The 19,880-nt window shown below is 37.2% G+C and overlaps 1 protein-coding gene across 2 annotated transcripts in view; it reads right to left on the bottom strand.

The window, feature by feature from the left end:
* The window catches only part of PRKG1 (protein kinase cGMP-dependent 1), a 1,297,582-nt gene that overhangs the window by 110,825 nt on the left and 1,166,877 nt on the right, over nt 1-19,880 (bottom strand). The gene's annotated exons all lie outside the window — the stretch shown is intronic.

The following is a 19,880-nucleotide window of genomic DNA, read 5'->3' as shown; positions in this document are numbered from 1 at the left end:
TGACCAAATCATGATTTGCTTTTGCCAGTTTGGTTTTAATTGAAAATTAATCCCATTACACGATTGCAGCAGGATGATTAATATTATAACTGTTGAACTTCGTGCAAACGAGTAAATTCTGAAAGTGCCTCTTTTGTAAGTATAAAGTTTGGTCTGGGAATGGTACTACGTGTGAGACTTTACTGTTGTAGCTCATGCTAATCCAATTCATGATTCGATGGTTTGATTCAAAATGAGCACCAACTGCAAAACATACTGAAAAGAAAAGGAGTGTCTTAGATCTTTATGACCCAGCTTGGCCTGTAGTAACTGTCCTACCAGGGAGTATGCCTACTAAAGTATGCAAAACCACTTAACTCTACCAAAAAAGTGACATGAATATCTAAAGCAAAATGCAACATTCAAACTTAGTAATTATACTACTGATTTTTAAAATGATTGTTAAACTTTTATCATAAATTAATCCTGGCCTCATCCACTCCCCCTTTATCTCCCAAACACCAGAAGCATTATAACCTCTTCCCCACATAAGCAGCCATAAACACATAAAGAAGAATTTTAAAGTGAATTTCAAATATGAAATTTCAAATATTACCCTTTGTAATTCAAGAAATTAAGATTGGATTTTAAGATAGAAACTGAAAGCATTCACAAATTTTCTTATTCATGCAACTGTTTTATCAGTTCCAATGATATTTCTGAATCTCTAATAATTTTAAAACATCTGATGAGATAAAAACAAAAGTCTCAAAAATATAGTAAGGTGCCAAGTATTTATGGGAAGAAATAATTCATTTCTATAAAACAGAACAGTGATTGTAATTAACAAAACCCTGTTCTATAACAAGGTCCGGTTCTCAGCCCTGGAGCGGGTGGGAGCACGGAGTGGGGAGGCAGAGAGCACACAAGGGAGCGGGGGGCTCTTCCTTGGGTGCCCTCTCACAGCTCTAGGGCCAGTGACTACTCCTTCTATCTGCTATTTCTATATTCTTTATAGTTCTCTTTACTTCGTACCCTCTACTCCAATCTGAGTTGTCACAGATACTAATTCCTTATAGTAAGTTTTCCCTTTTCAATTACCATGTGCTATCTCTCTCCTGATTGGACACAGACTGATACCATCACTCATTCATTCATTCTAACAGATACCTAGTAAGGGCCTGTTATACATGACCCTGTGCTGAGAACTTGGGATGTAGCAGTGAGCAAAATAAACATAGCTCCTGCCGTCTTGGAGCTTGTGTTCCATAAATCAAAACAGATGTAAATAGTATTGTAAATAGTATTATATCTAAAGTATTGTGAATATTGTATTGTAAATAGTATGGCATGACCAGCATAGGATGCTATGGTGAAAAACAGGATGCCCCAACTTATTATGGGAGAATAGAGAAGGGATCAAGTAAAAGACCAATATATTTTGGATGAAATAAATTAAGTGGATTAAAAAAGTTGTCATTTTACTTGAATGATTCCATCTATTCAGCCAAGACGGTGGTGATTTGACTCAGTGAGCACATATCAATTTGGAGTCATTTGAAAACTCAAGCATTTTACCCACTAATCTTTTCCTAGAAGTAAGAAAATCCATTTTAGATTTCATTCAGTGAAAATATTTTAGCTCCATTCATAAGCCATTAATTTCCCCCTTTTGAAGGTGGACCTTTTTTGACAATTTCATTACATTATTTGTTCATTTTCATGATTCTAAGCTTCTTGAAAGCAACTGTTTATTTGTATGTGTCTCTAGTCTCCACAGCACTGAGTCTAGGGCTAAACACATAGCCGATATTCGATACGTACTTATCGAATTAATGATTATATGAGTTTTCTATCTTGGTCCTTTAAATCATAATGTGACACAGGTGCAAAAACATTGAAAGAGGCATCATGAGAGCTGTGTTGTTATCCCATCCTTGGCACTAAAGAGGTTGTAAAATCTATATTCCCTCTGGGACTCATCCTTCTCATACATAAACTAAAGTATCTGGAAGAGAGATTTTTTCAATGTCTCATTCATTTCTAAAATTCCAGGATCTGATGAATGCAGTAGAATATAAGAATGTGAGTATATTACCAGTCATTGGGGATTGAATCATGTCCTCCATGGAAGGGATGTTCAGGTCCCAACTCTGGTCCTTTGGATGCGATGGGTGTAAACCCATTTGTAAACAGCAGCTTTGAAAATTTATTAATTCAGGTGTGCCCAGACTGAATGAGGGTGGGACTTAATCCAATAGGCTGAAGTTCCTTATAATCAAAGGAAATTGACACAGAAAATGAAGCCATAGGAAGAACAAGAAACTGAAAGCCACCAGACTCTGGAGGAGAAAGGAGAACACATAGCCATGTGCATTGCCGTGTGACAGAAAATCCAAGGACCAAGGATCACTGGCAGCCAGCCTTAGAACTCCACAGTCTTTGGGGAAAAAGTAATGCTTTGCTGATGCCTTGATTTTGAACTTTTCCCAGCCTCAAAACCATGAGTCAATAATTTACTGTTAAGCCACCCCATTGTATGGTATTTGTTTAGCAGAAGAGAAACAAACACAACAGTCTTGATTAATTCTTGTTATTGAACAGTGTGACAGTGTGGGCCTCAATTTCCTAATCTGAAAAATTAAATTGGTCTCTAACAAGGGTCAACAAACTATGGCCCTTGGGCCAAATGGCAGAATCTGGCAGAGCTGTTGTGACAGAATGTGTGACCAACAAAGCTGAAAATATTTATTTTCTGGCCCTCCAGAGAAAAATTGGCAAGTGCTGTTCGACAAAGTCCCGTCTACTTCTCCACCCTAAATCTCTGCTATGACTTTTCTGACTAATCAAGTCACCATTTGAATATTTTAACAATGTTTTTTAAAAAGGTGTGCTAAGTCTTGAAATGGTCCACCAACATTAATGAGATTGGAATTCTTCTGTGTCAAACAGAGTCAAAAGGCCACCAGACAGTACTGTTAGAAACTTTGTTTGTGACTTAACAGATTAGAGGTGAGAAGTATCCATATGACAGGGATGGAAATAATATTATAATTTAACCACTTGCATTTAAAACCCCCAAATACTAGGTGTCTGTATGGCTAACATGTTGCAAATAATCTAAGTGCTAGTTGGGTGGAAGAAGCTGGGGTGAGAGTCTGGACCTTTGCAATGGGCTCCCCAGTTGGTCATACTACATATTGTTGTTGTAAGGATTTGCAATAAGAGGAGGGTTTGCTGTCATTTTTAAGGTACTAGGATAGACACACATAATGACAAGCTGCCTCCTACCTCTTTCTGTGACTTTAAATCACAAATACCATCTCTGGATATACTTCTTTTCCAGTGGAAATATGCTTATTTTGTAGTTAAATCATGCTTGCCCAAGACATGCTGTAATTCAATGCACATCATTAAACTGAACCAATGTAGTGTTTCTCTTTCTTCTAAATTTCTAGATTTTATCTTTCTTGCTTAATATTTTCTGAGAAGGACACCAATCAATAACAGCTCCATAAAAAAATTCAAACCCCAAATGATCACAGCTGACACCATTCTAGCAAAGCACATTTGTTTTCTTGTGATCATCCTGTCAATATCCTCACATCACCCCAGACTTCATTCTAGAAAATGAACCAAAATAAAATCTACTTAGGCTGTTGGAAATGTTGAAGCTGTGAAATATTTAAAGTTTACCACCCTATCAGTTAAGCAATGTGGCCTGTGGAGTCCCTATCGTCCTATTGAGTGTACACAGAAAAACAAGTTATAGAAAGAGAAGGACACAGGTGACCGAGGTGACACAAATTTACCCTGGATACATGGCCTTTCAGGAGACTGGCCTGGTTGGTGGGGTTAGAGTGTAGTGCCTGAAAGGTCCTGCTGCTCCCAAATCCTTCCCCTAGTGCACCTACCTAGTACCTGAAATTCTAAAATGTTCATGGTTTTTCAGTCTTCAGGGGTATTTCATTGGAATGCAAATAACTCTTGCAGAGCACTACCTTTATCTCTAATTAGCTATTACCAAAATTAATGCAAAGCCTGAAGTGAAGACATAGAGAATGCAAGAGTAGAATTAAGAGATGCAGGTATCAAAAAAAAACAAAGAAAGCTCTGTGTGTGTGTGTGTGTGTGTGTGTGTGTGTGTGTGTGTAACGGGGGCAGGTAGTGCCTACCGGAGAGTAAAATGAGGTAGATGAGGCAACCAGGGGAAAAGCGTGTCAGAGAAGGAACAACGAATACACAGATGGCATCAGGGTGGACTAACAAATGAGGGCACCACTGGCAGGTTAATCATCAGGCACTCTGAATCCATATTCTTTACATATTTGTTTGATGTTTGTTTCAAAGGGATGCTGAGCAGAGTATGGAGGAAGAACAGAACAGAACCACTGGGGGCAGCACCCAACTCTAACATTGTTTAAGTCAGGGGTCAGCATTGTATAGCCCATGGGCTTGATTTTGTATGTCCTCGAGATAAGAATGCGAAGACTTTCTTGACACATGAAAATATGAAATTTAAATTTCAGTGTCTAGGAATAAGGTTTTATTGGAACACTGCCATGCTTATTTATTGACATACCGCCATTGGTTTCTTTTGTGCTACAATCGCAAAGTTGAGTGTTCGCAACAGAAGCCATATGACCCACAAAGCCTAAAATATTTACTATTTGGCCCTTTGCAGGAAAAGATTGTCGGCCCCTGGTGTTAATCATGAAACTCTGGCTTCAAAACTTCCTACAAATCACCATTTTTGGCAGGGCAGTTTAGCAATCATCTATTCTCCCTGAGCATGCTCCTTGGTGAGCCTCAGCCCCTAAGTTGCTTATCAGAAACCCCAATAGCACCCCACCTTGAGAAGAAGTTGAGAAACATTATTTTTTCCATATGGTTCCATGTCCTCTGATGCTCTAGTTTTCCATAAAGATGACTGCCCAGTATATTGAGTATTTTTGTTTGTTTTGCCTCTGGAACTTGGAATTGAACATGTAAATAGCAACAGCCAAAGGGAATGGAAGAAGTCACCAACAGGAAGAACAGGGTGAGATCTGGGTAGAGGCCAGGGTCTTCTTTGGAGGATTTAATTCTTTGGAATTAAGTCTTAATTCTAATTCTTTGGAGATTAACGAAGGTGTGGCAAAATAGCTAGAAGCTAGGTTTGGAAAGAGGCTACATATGGAGAGCAGGGAGACTAAAAACATAAGGGTTTTGTTACTTGCACTAGTAAAGGATCAGAAAACATTCTAATACAGGCACAGATTTGTCACAAATTGAACTTATCCTGTATACTCAGTTTTCAAACCTATATTGAATACATGTCATTCATTTTTTTTTAATTCATTTTATTGAGATACATTCACATACCAAGCAGCCATACAAAACAAATCGTACATTTGATTGTGTCATTCATTTTTGTAGTCCAAATATCCAACACAGTGCCTGGCAGGAAAGTGACATCCTTTTTTTTTTTTTTTTTTTAAATGATTAAATGTCAAACTTGCCTAGTTTGGCTCTGACACCAATGTTTAAAAAGGTACCCAACTTTAATACATAGGCTCCAGTTTGAGTCTTTCAGTTTGCCAACTCCCGTGACTTTTTCTCTAGGTCCAATCTTTCTTGGTAACCTATCTGCTGCCCTTTTCTTTAAGGGGTCTTGGGATCAGCCTTGCTCTTATGAGTTTATCCTTAATCATTAGTCTAGTGTCTACAGTTTTGCTATTCCTTTAAATATACCTATGAATATGACCACTACACATGAGGCAGCTTTAGCTCTGGGAGGTTAAAAACTTTAAGGTCAGTTACCCAGACGTCCAGGCTCTATAGAGATACCTCAGTATCTAAGATTGCCACTAGCAATGCCCTATAATCTTATGTTTCACACTCTCTCATAATCCCATCATTTTTATCCCCCAGTATACTGGACTCCTCTAAACTAGTCCCTGGTTCCTATTCCCCAGACTTTGTCTTGATGGACACGACTGGCCCCAAAGTAGGATAAAATATCACAGAGTGTCACAGATGGAAGGGGCCTCGGGTCAGCCGTCTGTGGTTTGTAAATAATCATCAGTGATTCCCGCTGTCCCACAGAGGCCCTAGGAATTGCCTGGAGTGATGTGGAGGGAGAGAGGGAAGATTCCTAGATATGTAAGAGTCTTACTCCCAGGGCAGCAGCAAAGTTCCTCTTTTGTGTTCTTTCAAATTGATTTTATTTAAACCATGGGTTTGGTCGCTAAAACAAAAGGTTTGAAATACCAGAGGTGATAAAATGCCATTTTAGCTGGAGATCAGGCGTGACAGACAAAATAATTTAAGTGCCAGTACGGCACAGGGATCAGCCCATCAGAATGGACATTCTTTAGTTGCGGGACCAAGGGGAGAGCTGGGTATCTTCCAGGAGACCAGATCACCAGGGCAGGAGAGGAGTGGGAGGGACACACGGGAAGCTCAGCCAGCTGCTATTTACCAACTATTGTGAAACTATTTCTATTTCCATAAACAGTATAGCTGGATCTTGGAGGCTACCCAGTAAATTAGGGATAAAGCCAGGCCTCTAGCTTAGATCTCAATTGTCTGGGGAAAAATAAATAGCTCTTTTGAAATTTACTAGTAGTTCAAAAGTTACTGTCTTTGACAACGTTCAAAATGATCCTCAATGTGCTAAAAAATCGATGATCTGAATTGAACTTGGAGCTACGTAAACAACTTCCCAGACCAGGGAAGAAATAGACATTGCCTAACTGATTACAGAACCCAATCATGTACTTATTTTTATAATAATTACTCTTTTCATGGATTCCAAAGTCAGAAGTACTAAAGTTACCCAGTTGTTTTATTCAGGAAATGTATTAATGGAAATAGATTGATCTTTTAGGCTAATACTCTTTTTTGAACACAAATTTTGGAACCTCTGCAGATACTTATTAAGATAATGATTAGGCTGCAAGAAACCAATCCTCAGAGAATGCTTTCTGAGGAAACCATGTGTTTGTTTACCGTTTTCTGGTATGTCAATGAGCATTCTAAAAAAATATTCTGACATGCATGATTAGTTACAATAATGTTCTTTTGCTCTCCCTCTGGAATGATAGAGCCTAATCACTGGCTTATGTAACATGGTACCGTGCTTGTAAATTTGTGAAGGAAGGTCTTTCTGTTGACAGTTCTAATGTCTGCCATCTGTTTGCACGGGATGAAGCCCTGGCGCTCCTCTAATTGGCCATAAATTAGGAACCAGCAGCAGGATTTTGACAAGATCCTTCAGTTACATTTTTTTTTTTTTTTTTAAACTGTGATTTCAACATTTGGTGGGAAGCCCAACTTCTTACCCAAGTGTATTCAAATGTACTTCTTGAGTCTCCAGATTCAAGGTATCTTCATATTTATGCTCAAAGCTAGACCTCTCACAAGATAGCCCCTCTGGATATATCCCGGAAGACAGATTTAGGCTGATTAGAAAGAAAAACTGCTAAATCCAAGGGATTCCTCTGTCCTCTTTAAGAAGAGGAAGGGCACATTTATTGAATGCTAAGTACATGTCTTGTACTGTGCATGGACCTTTACATATTGTAAAGATTGTTAGATTCTCTAAAGAATTCTATAATTTAGGTAATATTATCCCATTTCACACACAGGGAGAGCGGTACTTCTAATTTTAGTAGCTTGTCCATAGTATCATAGCATAGTGCAGTCAAGATTCAAATATTGAGTTTTATTTGACAAGGCTCATGTACTTTCCACTGCATGTTGTATATGCCTAGGTTTGAAAAAAAGAGAAAATGAGGGTGAGAGCAAAGGTACGCGTGTGATGCTACTTGGTGCTCCTTCATCTCTCAGGACCTCAGTCAACCAAAATGAGATAACTGGACTAGACAATGTACAAAGTCCCACCTATTTGCCATGAAACTTACTAAGTTACTAAACCTCTGTGAGTTTCAATTTCCTCTTCTGTAAAGCATTCCATCTACATTCCCGGTGGGATATCATGTGCGGGAAATTCAGAAATTATAAAGCACTGTGGGAATGTAATATGCTATGTTTATTCCACCTTCCTATCACCTGGCATCCCCTCAACCCCTTAACTCTACTCTCACCCCTTCCCTCACCAGCTTTCTTGTCTTATGCTGTAGAGGCAAGATTAAGGCCATCCAAGTTCTCACAACCTTCCATATTTACATCTCAACATTTCCCTGCAAATTCATTACCTCTCCTTTTTTCCTCCATTTTCAGAAAACAAAAAAATTACCTCCAAGTAAACTTTCTTTGTTTGTCCTCAATTGCCTCCTCTGTGTTACCATTTCCATCAAATATTCCTTGTAATATTCCATTTGACCGATCTTCCTGTATCATTATTTACACCCCACCTGTGGAAACTCTCCAAGACCTTGCTAGTACCAAAGGCTCCTTCACACTTTTTTCTTCCTTTTCTTACCAAATTTCTTGAAAGAAAGAAACTTTCAGGCTCATTGCAATCACTCCCTCACCCTGACTCACTCTTTATAATCAGCATTGCATTTCCATCACTTTATTAAAACTGTTTTGTTCCAGGTTATTAAGCCCATTGCCCTTTTCTCTACCTTTATGCCTCCTGGGTTCTCGCTTGCATTTAATGCTGCTGATTATTCCCTTTCTCTTGAAACGTTCTCTTGGTTTCTGATGTCTCCTGCACTGCTGTGATTGCTAACACCTCAATTTTCTTTACTGGTTTTTCTTCTGCCTTACTTAAATTTCCCCAAATTCTAAATTTGGTCCTTTTATCTTTCTATTCTTTTGTGGAATTCTATCCAGTCTCATGGCTTCAGCTGGTAACTCCAGGCAGGCAATTTTTTTTTAACTCTCTATGTCTAATGGATGCTTTTTATTTTTTATATATATATATATTTTTTTTTTTTTTTTGGCTTTTATAAAGGGGGTTTATTTGGTTACAAAGCTACAGTCTGAAGACCATGAAAATGACCAAATTAAGGCATCAACACAAGTATACCTTCACTGAAGGAAGGCCAATGGAGTCTGGAAAATGTCTGTTATCTGGGAAGGCACACGGCTGGCGTCTGCTGTTCCTGGATTGTGTTCCAGCTCCTCTCTCAGCTCCCGTGTGTTATTCAAAATGTTGCTCTTGGGGTGTTTTGTCCTCTTTTAGCTTCTCTGGAGCAAACTCTGCTTTCAATGGCCATCTCCAAAATGTTTCTCTCAGTTGCTCCCCAAAATGTCACTCACAACTGCTCTGAGTTCCTTCTGTACATCAGCTCCTTTATATGGCTCCAGCAATTTAATTCAGACCCACCCTGAATGGGAGGGATAACACCTCCATGGAAATTATCCAATCAAAAGTCTCGCCCACAGTGGATTGAGTCACATCTCCATGGAAACACTCGATCAAAGGATTCCAACCTAATCAACACTAATATGTCTGCCCCCACAAGATTGCATCGAAGAACATGGCATTTTGGGGGACATAATACATCCAAATTGGCACAATGGGCAATGATACAATGTGAGATTTCAAGTGAAAATTAGAATTTTGGAAAGCTTGTATCTGTCCCCATGAGTTTGAGAGTTTTCCAGTACTTTTCTGATGAGACTGATGGTACTATTAGTGAATGTGGGTTATGGATGTTGTGTAATGAAATCTGTCAACATTCAAAAAATGCACATAATTTAGTGAACCGATATTTTATTAATGGCAGTGCATGATGTTACAGAACCATGCATGGGTAAAAGATCCACTCAAAGAACAAGATAGACCAACGGATTTTTATGTAGCAGCAGACACACACACTGCAGCCAACCTTTCAGAAGCTACCACTTGTCAGGTGTTAGTGTTGTATCGAAGAATATTCACAATTACCTGAGAAGGCTGTTAAAATACCAACTACCAGATATCTGTGAGGCTGGATATTTTTTTCATATGCTCCCACCAAAACAACATACAGCCACAGATTGAATAATAGAAGCAAACAGAAGAATCCACTGGTCTTCTATTGTCAGAGGTTAAAGGGTTTTGCAAAAATATAATCTAATGCCTTCCTTTTTTTTGTTTTTTGTTTGGGGGAAAAATCATTATTTTTATAGAAATGTTTTAGCTAAGGTACTATGTAGTTATTGTTATTTTTAATGGATTAATAAGTATCTTTATAATTTGTCAGTTACAATTTCTGATATGGTAAATGACATAGATATAGCCATATAAACAAAAATTCTTTGGGTTCCTCACTAACTTATTTTTACCCTTGATGTTTACAAAAAATTTTTTTTTATTAGAGAAGCTGTAGATTTACAGAAAAATCATACAGAAAATACAGACTTCCCAGATATTTCCTCATCATACATGCAGTTTACCCTATTACTAACACTTTGCCTTATTGTGATATACTTGTTACAATCAATGAAAAAATATTATAATTACAAATTTAACTATAGTCCATAGACCACATTCAGGTTCATTGTTTGTGTTATACAGTCCAATGGTTTGTTTGGGTTTTTTTAAATTTTTATTCTGGTAACATATTTACAACATAGAATGTCCCCTTTTATCCTCACTCAAATATATAAATTAGTGGTGTTAGTTACATTCAAAATGTTGTGCTACCATCATGACCATTCATTACCAAAACTTTTCCATCACCCAAACAGAAAGTCTATACCAATTAAGCATTGATTCCTCATTCTTTACCCCTACTCTGGCCCCTGGTAAGCTGTATTCTAATTTCTTATATATGTTTTTAAGTGCTTTTTCTTTAAAAAAGAAGTTTTAATGAGATATATTCACATACCATACAATCCATCCAAACTGTACAATCAATGGCTTTTAGTATATTCACACAGTTGTGCATCCATCACCACAATCAACTTTAGAATATTTTCATTACTCCAAAAAGAAAAGCTCCATACCCCTTAGCAGTCATCTCTCAATTCTTCTATCTTTCCCCAGCCCTACATAACCACTAATCTATTTCTGTCTCTAAAGATTTATTTATATTACATGTTATATAAATGGAATCATACAATATGTAGTACTTTGGTTTCTTTCACTTAGCAGAATGTTTTTTTTTAAATTATTATTATTATTTTAATTAGAGAAGCTATAGGTTTACATAAAAGTCATGCCAAAACTATAGCATTCCCATATACCCCCTTATTTTTGGCACTTTGCATTAGTGTGGTACCTTTGTTACAACTGATGAAAGAATATTAAAACGGTACTATTAATTATGGTCCATAGTTTACATTAGGTGTATTTTTCCCCATAGTGCACCCTATTATTAACACTTTGTAAATAATGTCTATATATTTCTTATAATTTATGAAAGAACATTCTTAATACTTGTATTAATCCCAGTCCATCATACACAACAGGGGTCACTGTGTTATACACTCCCATGTTTTATCTTCTAACTTTGCTTCCAGTAACCTCCATGACCTAAAACTTCCCCTTTCAACCACATTCATACACATAATCCAGCACTGTTAATTTCACTCATGATAATGTGATACTATCACCACCATCCATTTCCAAACCTTGACAATCAACCCAACCTAAATAGAAATTCTGTACAAATTAAGCATCAGATTCCCAATCGCTACCCCCAGTCTATTCCCTGGTAAGTTATACACTCTAGATTCTGACTCTGTGACTTTGCTTATTATAATTATTTCATATAAGTGAGATCATACAATATTTGTCCTTTTGTGTCTGGCTTATTTCACTCAGCATAACCTCCTAAAGGTTCGTCTGTGTTGTTGCATGCATCAGGACTTCATTACTTTTTATGGCTGAATAATATTCTATCATATGGATATACCACACTTTGTTTATCCATTCATCGGCTGAAGGACATGTAGGTTGCTTCCATCTTTTGGCAATTGTGAATAACGCTGCTATGAACACCGGTGTGCAAATCTCTGTTTGCTTCCTGCTTTCAGTTCTTCTGGATCTATACCTAGTAGCAGGATTTCTGGGTCATATGGTAATTCTGTATTTAGCTTCTGAGGAACTCTAAACTATCTTCAACAGTGGCTGTGCCATTATACATTCCCACCAGCAAGGAAACAGTGTTCCTATTTCTCCCTATATTCTCCAACAGTTGTAATTTTCTGTTTTTTTTTTTTTTTTCTTAAAGCCATTCTAGTGGGTGTGAAATGACAGCTTATTATGGTGATGATTTGCATTTCCCCAATAGCTAGTGATGCTCAGCATCTTTTCATGCACTCTGGCTACGTGTATTTCCTCTTTGAAAAAAAGTCTATTCAAGACTTTTGCCCATTTTTAAATTGTGTTTGTCTTTTTAATGGTTGAGTCATAGCATTTCTTTGTATAGTCTTGATATTAAACCCTTATCAGATATGGGATTTCCAGATATTTTCTTCTACTGAGTAGGCTACCTTTTCATTTTGTGTCAAAGTCCTTTGAAGCACAAAAGTTTTCAATTATGTGGTGATTGTGGGTGTAAAGTCTAAGAAACCATTGCCTAACACAAGACCCCAAAGATGCTTCCCTACATTTTCTTCTTGGAGTTTTATAATCTGAGCTCTTATATTTAGGTCTTTCATGCATTTTGAGTTAATTTTTGTATATGGTGTGAGATAAGGGTCCCCTTCAATCTTTTACATATGGATATCCAGTTCTCCCAGCACCATTTGTTGAAGAGACAATTCTTTCTCAATTGAATGGACTTGGCAGGCTTATCAAAAATCAGTTGGCCATGGATGTGAGGGTCTATTTCTGTACTCTCAATTTGATTCCGTTTGTTGATACAGCTATCCTTGTGTCAGTACCAAGCTGTTTTGACCACTGTAGCTTTGTAATGTGTTTTAAAGTCAGGAAGTGTGATTCCTCAACTTTGTTCTTTTTCAAGATGTGTTTCACTGTTCAGGGTCCCTTACCCTTCCAAATAAATTTGATAATTGGTTTTTCCATTTCTGCAAAGTAGGCCTTTGGAATTTTGATTGGGATTGCACTGAATCTGTATCATTTTGTGTAGAATTGACATCTTAATGATATTTATACTTCCAGTACATGATCATGGAATGTTCTTCCATTTATTTAGGTCTTCTTTGATTTCTTTTAGCAATGTTTTGTAGTTTTCTGGGTATGAGAACTTTACATCTTTGGTTAAATTTATTCTTAGATATTTGATTCTTTAGTTGTAATTGTAAATGGATTTTTTTCTTGATTTTCTCCTCAGATGCTCATTACTAGTATATAGAAACACTACAGATTTTGCTTGTTAATCTTGTACCCTGTCACTTTGCTGAATTTGTTTATTAGCGCTAGTAGTTTTGTTGTTGATATTTTGGGACTTTCTATATATAGGATCATGTCATCTGCAAATAGTGAATGTTCTATTTCTTCCTTTCCAGTTTGGATGCCTCTTATTTCTTTTTCTTGCCTAATTGCTCTGGTTAGAACTTCTAGCACAATGTTGAATAACAGTGGTGACTGTGGGCATCCTTGTCTTGTTCTAGGCCTTAGAAGGAAAACTTTCAGTCTTTCACCATTGAATAAGATGTTAGCTGTGAGTTTTTCATATATTCCCTTTATCATGTTGAGAAAGAAAAATAGGAATAGAAGGAAACTAAGTGCTTTTATCATGAAGGGATGCTGAATTTTGTCAAATGCCTTTTCTGTGTCATTTGCAATGATCATGTGTCTGTTTCTCTTTGTTTTGTTGATGTGGTACATTGCATTAATTGATTTTCTTAGGATAAGGCACTTTTGCATAGCTGGGATAAAACCCACTTGATCATGGCATATAATTCTTTTGATTTTCTGTTGTATTCAATTCATAAGTCTTTTGTTGAGGATTTCTGCATCTATATTAACAAGAGAAATTGTTCTTTAATTTTGTTTTCTTATAGTATCTTTATCTGGCTTTGATATTAGGGTGATGTTGGTCTCACAGAATGAGTTAGGTATTATTCCTTCCTCTTCAACTTTTCTGGATGAGTTTGAGCAGAATTGGTATTAATTCTTCTTGGAATGCTTGGTAGAATTCACCTGTGAAACCAACTGGTCCTTGGCTTTCTTTGTTGGGAGGTTATTGATGACTAATTCAATCTCTTTACTTGAATTGTTCTACTGAGGTCCTCCATTTCTTCCAGAGTAAGCATAGGTTATTCATGTGTTTCTAGGAATTTGTCCATTTCATCTAGGTTGTCTAATTTGTTGGCATACAGTTGTTCTTAGTATCTTCTTATGATCCTTTTTATTCTCTGTAGCGTCATTAGTAAGGTTTCCCCTTCTAATGTCTAGTTTTATTTACTTGCAACTTCTCTCTTTTTTTCTTTGTCATTCTAGCTAAGGATTTCTCAATTTATTGATTTTCTTAAAGACCCAAATTTTGTTTTGTTAATTCTCCCTGTTTTCTTTTATTCTCCAGTTCATTTATTTTTGTTCTAATCTTTGTTATTTCTTTCCTTCTGCTTGCTTTAGGATTAGTTTTCTGTCCATTTTCTGTTTCCTCCAGATGTGTAATTACATCTTTGATTTCAGGTGTTTCTTCTTTTTCAAGGTAATTAGGACCATACATTTCCCTCTCAGCACTGCCTTCACTACATCCCGTAAGTTTTGATATGGTGTGTTCTTGTTTTCATTTGTCTCAAAATATTTACTGATTTCCTTTGCAATTTCTTCTTTGACCCTCTGATGGTTTAAGAGTGTGTTGTTTAATTTCCTTATATTTGTGAATTTTCCATTTCTCTCTCTGGTGTTGATTTCCAGCATCATTCCATTATGGTCAGAGAAAGAGCTTTGTATGATTTCAGTATTTCTAAATTTATTGTGACATGTTTTGTGACCCAGCATGTGGCCTTTCCTGGAGAATGATCCATCAGCACTTGAAAAGAATGTACATCCTGCTGTTCTGGGGTGCAATGTTTTGTATATGTCTGTTAGGTCTAGTTCATTTATCATATTATTCAAGTTTTCTGTTTCCTTACTGATCTTCCATCTAGATGTTCTATCTATTGATGAGAGTGGTGTATTGAAGTCTTCAGCTATTATTGTAGAAGTGTCTATTTCTCCCTTCAGTTTTGCCAGTGGTTGCTGCACATATTTTCAGGCACCATCTTTAATTGCATAAATATTTATGATTGTTATTTCTTCTTGGTGGATTGCCCCATTTATTAATATGTGGTGTTCTTTTTTTTTTTTTGTCTCTTATAACAGTTTTTGACTTAAACTCTATTTTGTACAGTATTACTATAGCTACTCCAACTTTTTCTTTGTTACTATTTGCATGGAATATCTTTTTCCATCCTTTCACTTTGGCCTGTTTCTGTCTTCAAGGCTGAGGTGAATCTCTTATAAATAGCATATAGTTGGATCATGGTTTTTCATCCATTCTATCAACTTGTGTCTTTTGATTGGGGAGTTTAATCCATTAACATTCAGTGTTATTACTGTAAAGGCAGTACTTACTTCAGCCATTTTGTCCTTTGGTTTTTATGTATTATATCTTTATTTTTGGTCTTGCTTTTCCTTTGCTGAAACCTCATTTTCTGTATAGTTGATCTTTTGTGTTGTATCTGACTGATCCCTTTCTCATTTCTGTTTCTGTGTATTTTTAAAATACTTTCTTTGTGTAACCTCCTGGAGTACATATTATCCAACCCAAATCTATAAACTACTAATTTGAAAAGATACCAACTTAGCATAAATAGCACACATGTTCTATGCTCCTATATACTTCTGTTTCCCCTCTTTATGTTTTATTTGTCCTAATTTACCACTTTATATTTTGCATGTTCATTATCAGGAAATATGCCTTTCTCTGTTCAATTATTTCCTGATTCTTATATGAATTAAAGAGTAGAGTTGTATATTTAGGATACAGTACTATTTGGTTTTCAATTTACCTTTTTAGTTACCCTTATTGATGATCTTCATTTTTTTCACTCCTCCAAGCCAGTCCTTCCTGTCTTTTCCTTATAACCTGCAGAACTTCTGCAATTCTTGTAGGGCAGGTCTTTTGTTGATGAACTCTCTGTTTCTGTCTGCGAATATTTTAAGCTCTCCCTCATTTTTAAAGCACTGTTTTGTGAGATAAAGAATTTTGGGCTTGCGGTTTTTCTTTTTCAGTACCTTAAATTTATCATAACACTACCCTCTTGCCTCCATGGTTCCTAATGAAAGATCGTGGAGGATCACTTGTGTGTGATAAATCTTTTTTCTCTCATCGGAATTCTCTCATTATCTTTCTCATTATTATCAGAATTCTCTCATTATCTTTGGCATTTGATATTTGGATTATTATGTATCTAAGAGTAGGTCTACTACGATTTATTCTGTTTAGAGTATGCTGCACTATTGGACATTAACACTTGTATCTTTCATAAGAATTGGTAAATTATTGGCCATTATTTCCTTAAATATCCTTCCTGCTCCTTTTCCCTTTTCTCCTTCTGTGGCACCCATGACTCATATGTTTGTTCGCTTTGGGCTGTGACTCAATTCCCTGAGACACTGTTCACTTTTTTTTATTCTTTCTCTATCTGCTCTTCTGACTGTATGGTTTCTATTGCTTTGTCTTCTATTCACTGCCTCTTTTCTCTGCCTGTTCAAATCTGCTGTTGTATGACCCTCATGTATTTTCAGTCTCTAGTATTGTGCCATTAATCCCTGTGATGGTTAGGTTCATGTGTCAACTTGGCCAGGTGATGGTGTCTAGGTGTCTGGTCAAGCAAGCACTGGCCTAACCATTACTGCAAGGACATTTGTGGCTGGTTAATAGACCATAAGGCTGGTTTATTAAATCATCAGTCAGTTGGCTGCAGCTGTGACTGATTACATCAACAAAGGGCATTTCTTCCACAATGAGAGAATTCAATCGGCTGGATTTAATCCAATCAGTTGAAGACTTTTAAGCGAGACAGAGGACCTTCAATTCTTCTTCAGCTAGCCAGCAAAGCATTTCCTGAGGAGTTAATTGGAGTTGCCAGTTTGTTTCCTGAGGAATTCATCAAACACTTTCATTGGAGTTGCCAGTTTGCAGCCTGGCTTCTGGAATTTGGACTCTTGCCAACTCACAGTGCCTGAGACACTTTTATAAAATTTTATGCTCATAGATATCTCTTGTTGATTCTGTTTTCCTAGAGAACCCTAACTAATACAATCCCCATAATTTTTTAAGACTCTTTATACTTTCAAATTCTTAATTTTGCTCACACATTGTCTTCTTAATATCCTTTATCTCTTTATGCCTATTTTCCTTCCTCTCCTTGATTTGATTTCAGAGATTTGTTTGAACATCTTTGGTCAGTTGTTTCAGCTTTTGAGTATCCTCTGAAGTTTTAATTTGTTTCCTTGACTGAGTCATATCGTCCTGTTTCTTAGTATGGCTTGTAGTTTTTTCTGATGTCTCTGCATCTGATTATTTTAATGATTTTACACTGAAGGTCCCTTTCTCCTTCTTGTTTGGCTTTGTGTTAAGGCTTTTCTTTTAGGCTTGGTCCAACTTATTCTAGACCTTTAGAATAGCCCATGTTTAACTGTTCAGATTTTTCTCAGCTCTTTTTCATCTGATTCTTGCTCTGGTATGTGGTGCGATTTTTAAGATTGCAGTTTTTCTGCAATTATTTTACCTCCAGGAGAAAGATTCCTTTCCTCTATTCCTTCTCCAGGAATTTTGGTCTGTTCTGTGTGTTTTTGTGCAGACTTTTCTCTCCAGCTCCTATGATTTGTTTAAATTCTCTCCCTCACTCATTTTCTGGGACCCAACCTCTCTTATAGCACTTCAGTTACCCCCACCCCCACCCTTTTTTTTCTGTAAGGCTTTTCTATCTCTAGTTTCTTCCCCAAAGGATATACCATCCTGGGGAGCCAATGGGGTCAATCCAGAAAGGTGGGCCACTACCGAAGTCTGTTTTTGCCTTGAGGTAGTAGAGCTGACTGAACCTGGATTGAGTGAAGGTACAACAGATCTTGCCAGCATTTCTGTTGTGGTGTCCCCCTTCCCAGCCTCCTCACGCCTTGCCCCAGGGGGCCCTTTTATATGCAGCACTCCTCAGCAGCTTGTGTTCTGCCCTGAATATCTGCAGACTTAGGTCCCTGTGCCTGGATATGCAGTGAGTCACCCTAGAGTCTCTGTCCACAGTGGGGAGACCCAGGCTGTGCAGGCAGCCGATTTTTAAGTTTAAATCTCTAACAAAGTGCCTGTCCCAAATTTCCACCCTCCTGCAGGGCCTCTTTCCTTGGAGGTCCATCTTGCTGATCAAATTCATTATATTCTTAATAGAATACCATCATTCCTCCCAAGCTGATCCCTCATATGTATTCACCCTAGATCTTATCAATCCTGGCTACATTCTTTATTTCACCCTTGCCCATCAGGTTCAGTCAGGTGTCAAGTTCTCTGCTTTCAGCTCTTCAATCCTATGCATTCCTTCTGTAAAGGATTTAGACTCCTATCCAGATATTCTGCCTCCATCCTCTCCCTCTAACTTCATCTTATATAGCATTCTCAGATTGGTCTACCAAATGCAAAGTTATAGTGATATCATATTGCTTCACACCATTGTACTAGTTGCCCTTACTTTGACAATCAAACTTCACTGTTAACCAGCCTTAACATGTTTGTGAACTTGGTCACATCACCCCCCCTACACACACACACACACATGCACACACACTTTTTTTATACAGCTCCACTCTAGCCAGTTGAAATGGCTTGTAGTTTCCTGTGTTGCTTATGCTATTCACTCTACTTAAATTTCCCCTCCTATCCTTCAAGAGCCACATAATGGTACCATTTCTTCCATGAAGACTGCCTAATTCTCCTTAAAAGTAGTCACTCCCTTTTCTAGACTCCCATAAAAGTTTACTGTGGAACCTTCCTAACTTCTGCCTTGCATGATGCTTATTTGTGTACATGCCATGTATCTATTAGAAGCTAACCACCAGAACCAATATCTTTGATTCTTTTCAGAGCACCCAGTTCAATATTTTGAAACTGGTAGATCCTCAGTAAAATGCTAGTTGAATGGGAAAAAGAATGAATGGGTAATTGCTGCTTTGGGGAATAATATAAAAATATTTTTTGCAGAGATTTATGGCTATAACTATCATTCAGGAGCTTTTCCACTGCTCTGGTTAGAGTGACCCAGCAGAGGGGCATCCAAAAGTGTGATCTGTTAATCAAGTGGAATCCCTCTCCACCCAGAGCTCCCTGAGCTCAGCATTCAATGCCACCATTCTGCGCTGATTATATTTACTCCCTCAGACACTGACATTCACAGCTGATTATAGTTATAATGGCTCCACTAAATGTACAATTTACAGTTCTTCTCCTTGGCTCTTCTGATAAACTTATCCACATATGGTGCAATAAGGAAATGTCTGGTGAACTGCTGCCAGATAGCACATTTGCATTTTAATAGGGCTATTTGGACAACTAATAATCTGATATTTGTAGTTTAAGTTATAAAAGATTCAGGTAATCAGAACAGTAAGCCAGAATGGAGAAAAAAAAATAGGGATAGGCATTGCTTAACAAACTTTTAATGAACCCCAAAATCTGCCAATGTCTAAAACTGATAATTTCTCCAAAAGTGTCTTCCATAAATGCTTGTGTTATAGGAACCTGGTGATAGAGGAATAGAGGAAATGAATAAAATATGCTCTAGGAAGAGTCTATTTACTACTAGTACTAACGATGATGATAATAATTCAAAAAATTCACAAAAAATTTGAATTAGTTGAGTACCTACTGAGTAAAAGATACTTGGCCAAATGCTTTACCCAAATTGGTTCTCACAATATTTCATGATGTATTTCTTACCTCAATTTCACAAAGCAGCTGAGATGAAATTCAGAGTGGTTATGTACCTTGTTGAGGATCACAAAGATAGAATGGCAAAGCCAGCCATTCCAAGCATAACAGAGAAGGAAAATAAAATATGAAACCCAT

Source organism: Choloepus didactylus, chromosome 15, assembly GCF_015220235.1.
Source record: "Choloepus didactylus isolate mChoDid1 chromosome 15, mChoDid1.pri, whole genome shotgun sequence".
NCBI lineage: Eukaryota > Metazoa > Chordata > Mammalia > Pilosa > Megalonychidae > Choloepus > Choloepus didactylus.
This window is presented reverse-complemented; position numbering and strand designations above follow the sequence as displayed.